The sequence below is a fragment of the Etheostoma cragini genome, chromosome 16 (assembly GCF_013103735.1).
Source record: "Etheostoma cragini isolate CJK2018 chromosome 16, CSU_Ecrag_1.0, whole genome shotgun sequence".
Lineage (NCBI taxonomy): Eukaryota > Metazoa > Chordata > Actinopteri > Perciformes > Percidae > Etheostoma > Etheostoma cragini.
In genome coordinates, this window is record NC_048422.1 from 4,472,425 (window position 1) to 4,476,665 (window position 4,241).

General features: G+C 34.8%; 1 protein-coding gene across 2 annotated transcripts in view; it reads right to left on the minus strand.

Moving 5' to 3' along the window:
* odf2a (outer dense fiber of sperm tails 2a) overlaps nt 1-4,241 on the minus strand; it is a 26,210-nt gene that overhangs the window by 18,447 nt on the left and 3,522 nt on the right. The gene's annotated exons all lie outside the window — the stretch shown is intronic.

The window sequence follows — 4,241 nt, forward strand, 5'->3', positions numbered from 1 at the left end:
GTTTCCAGGATAAAGAGTCATCTAATATAATGCCAAGGAAACGAGCAGTTTTAATATTTTTAATGGAGATATCATCAAGTTGAATTTTCATTGAAGATTTAATTGTATCCGACTTAATACCGAAAAACATACAACTTGGTTTTTTTATATTGAGAGACAATTTGTTAGACTTGAACCAAGTAGATAACTTGTCCAGTTCTTCATTAACTACTTTTCTCACAATTTTGCGGGCTTTTATGAGAGTAAAACACACTTGTATCATCTGCAAATAAAAAATTTTAAAGTTTATCTGAGACATTAGGAAGGTCATTAACATATAATAAAAATAACAAGGGACCCAAGATGGAACCCTGTTGTAAGCCACACTGAAGGGAAAGGGGGGGGGGGGGAGCTGTCCCATTATAGCTCACAGTTTGAGACCGGTCTGAAAGATAACTGGTGAACCAGAGTAATGACTTGTTACGTATACCATAATGTGAGAGTTTTTTTAATATAATTAAATGATTAACGGTGTCAAATGCTTTTGAAAGATCCAGAAAAATACCTACAGTATTTTCTTTCCTATCTTTTGCTTTATATATTTCAGTCAAAAAATGGACAAGTGCCATGCAAGTAGAGTGTTGTTTCCTAAAACCATACTGGTGAGCATATAAAATATTATTTTTGTCCAGATGTTGGATTAATCTTGTGTAAAGAAGTTTTTCTAAAACCTTGGACAGGGCTGGTAACACAGAAATTGGTCTATAATTGTTAAAAATTGCAGGGTCATCTTCTTTATAAACTGGTGTAATTATTGCTATTTTCAACTCTACTGGCACAATTCCTTGAACCAGTGAAAGATTACAAATATAAAGTAATGGTTTAATGATGTCAGGGTAAATTGCTTTTAATATTTTACTATCAATCATATCATGTCCTGGTGAACAGTCTTTTAAATTGACAATTATATCCCTAATCTCATCCTCGGTAACGGATGTAAAATTTAAATCCTCAGTTGTTGGGAGATTCATGTATTCTAATGGTCCTAAATGACTAGATGGAATTTTAGAGGCTAATGTTGGACCTACATCAGAAAAAAGGTATTAAATCTTTTTGCAATTTGCTGTGGATCCGAAACAATAGAATCGTCAATCTTAAATTAATTTGGTAAATGTTTTTTCGAATGTTTTTTATTAAGAATACAATTGATGGTTCTCCACAACGAGGATGGATTATTTTTATGTTCAACTAATTTCACATTATAATAGTGGATTTTTGCTCCTCTTATGACATGATTTAGTCTGTTTCTATATTTTTTTAAATTCTAACAGTTTAAATGGAGTAGGACAAAGAAGGTATTTTTTATATAATCTATTTTTGTTTTTTATTGACTTTATGATAGCTGGGGTTATCCATGGTTTGGACAATTTATGTTTCAAAGGCACTGGTTGGAGAGGACAACATAAGTTGTAAACCTGCGTAACATTTTTTGAAAACAATGAAAAGGCCTGAGAATCTACTGTTTGATAGAATTCACTCCATGATAATTGACTTAAATCCTGTCTGAAATTTACCACATTTCTTTCACTGAGAATTCGTCTATATGTAATATTTTGTAAAGGGGGGCAATTTTCACTTTCGTTACCAGCGATTAGAAATATGGGACAGTGATCGGCCACATCAATACACAGGACACCGGATTTCATACTCGTGTTATATGCATTAGTAAAAATATTATCGATTTGAGTTGCTGAGGTATTAGTCACTCTGGTGGGGACTGAAATCATAGGACTAAAGCTATAGGAATACATAGTGTCAATAAATTCCTTAATTAACGTATTTCCCTGACTGTTTTCAATGTTAATGTTAAAGTCCCCCCTTATGTAACAGTTTTTCCTTTCATTAGAAATGATATACAGAGCATTTGAGATGTCAATAATAAATGCAGAGAGGTCACAATTTGGTGGTCTATAGATACATATAATTATTACTAAATTAGTTTCTAATGCTACCACTTCTGAAGAAGAATCTAAAAGCTTTTCAATGTCACATCTTTCTTTATAATGTTGATTTGAATTGATAAACAGAGAAACCCCTCCACCCACCCTTCCCTTTCTAAATCTAAAAATATGTTTGTAATCTTCAAGATGAAAATTTCCAGCTGTACTGTCGGTCAGCCATGTTTCAGTCAGCCCTATCACATTAAAGGTATAATTCAAATTTTCAAGGCAAGTGGATAAACCCACAAAGTTTTTGGCCAAACTGCGAACATTAATATGAAGAAAAGAAAGATCATGTCTAATACTAAGAGAATTTATCAAAGTTTTAAAAGTACTTTCACAATGGTATTCAGAGGAGCCAGAATAATTCTGTTGTAGTTGGAGAATACTGTTTTGATCTGGATCAGAAGAAATCATCATGCATGTGGACTGTATCAAAAGAAAACATCATGCATGTACGATGAAAGGAATTATTTAAACTCCAATGGTAGTTGCCACCTGGTTTTGTTGACGGGGTTTAACTATGAGTCTATCATAGCTAATAAACGCAAAGTTTCCCCTCTCTCTGGCCTCCTTCATAGCTGGTAGCAGTTCGGCCCTCTTCTTCCTAATGCGATCTGAAAAATCTTCATTAACATAGACACCAGTGTTTTTGAGATGAGCCTTTGCCTTAGTGAGAATAAGTTCTTTGTCCTTGTAGCGTAGAAATTTTACAACAATTGGTCTTAATTTTGTTGTTTGCTGTTTCAAGTTTCCAATACGATGAGCTCTTTCAATTTCAATAGATTTTGGATCAATTTTATGCTTGTCATTAAAAAATTCCCTCACCTTCTTCTCAGAGTCTGGCCAAGATTCAAATGTGTTATCCTGGGTTAAGCCCTCAATTATCAGGTTATTTCTACGACTCTGATTATCAAGGGAATCAATTTTTGAGGCAAGATCTTTCACTTCAGAGGTAGTGCACATTAAAGAAAGCTGCTGCAGTTGAGATTGAAATGAATCCACCTTCTTCTCCATTGCCCTAAGATCATCAATTTGAGCTTGGGAGAACTGAAGGCTGGTCTTCACCTCCTGCACATCTTTAATGATCCCATCAATTCTAGTGTTTACGGAGTCCAGCACTGTTTTTGTGAAAGACAGGAAGCTTGATTGTTGTCTATCAGGCATATCAGTGTAAAACTTCCTTTGTTCTTCCAACATATCTTTCAAAATGTCCATAGTGACATAGTCTTCTTCATTGTGAAGTGCTTTCTTGCTGCTACTGCGTGACATAATTACCTGCTTTTGTGGATTATTGTGGATTGTAAAAGGGCCAGAGGCCTGGCCAAGAAATCCACTCAGGCAAATATCACTCAATGGGAGGAAGGCCAAGGCTGGTCAAATATCAACTGTTTCAAAGACCATCCAATCATTTGAGTTCAATAATCCTTTTAGATAAAAATTAAGAAGACTTGTTGTATAAGAAAATCACTAGATCACCACTGCTTGTTTTAGCAATGCTACAGAAACAGAGTTCCTTGCTTGACTGCTGCCTCCTCCTGGCACCTGGATCAATCTAGTTACTTTGAGTTTTGCATTAAGTACTTTTACTTTTAATACATTTTCCTGATGATACTTACATACCTTTATGTAACATTTTCACTGCGGGACTTGTACTGTAACAGAGTATTATTACGTTGTGGTAATAGTACTTTTACTGCAGTAACTCATCGGAATACTTCTTCCGTTTACCACTAGGCTTTGCTTTGTTTTGGTGCTGAGGCTTGTAGTCTCAGCCATGGATTGGATGGATTTTATCTCATGACTATGCATCACACTTAAAAGATTTATTACAGCTTTTTGATAATTTCAATGGTTGATTTTTTGCAAATTCTTGAAGAAGGGCATGTTCAAGTTTTTTTTAATCCAATTTGTGTTTTTTTGGCTTAACTTGGTGCTTTTTACATATTCATGGCGGGTTTTATAGAGATGCATTCAGGGATGGTTGGAAGTTAAAAAATCTGATGAACAATTCCGTTTTTCCAGCATCTTTCTAGGGTAAGTGTTTTTTCTTTGGTAATCTTTTAAACAAAAATGCTTTTTCAAACAAACCGCGGCTTTTGGGGTTAGGTTAAAGTGACCAGATTTCTCAGACAAAATCCGGGGACATTTTCAGCTCAGAAGCATATTTACCTCCAAAACAAGTAATGTTTTTATTTTTGTAAAACTTAAAACGGGGAGACTAGACCTAGAGCTGTTCTTATTAGGGGCTGAGCACCCCCC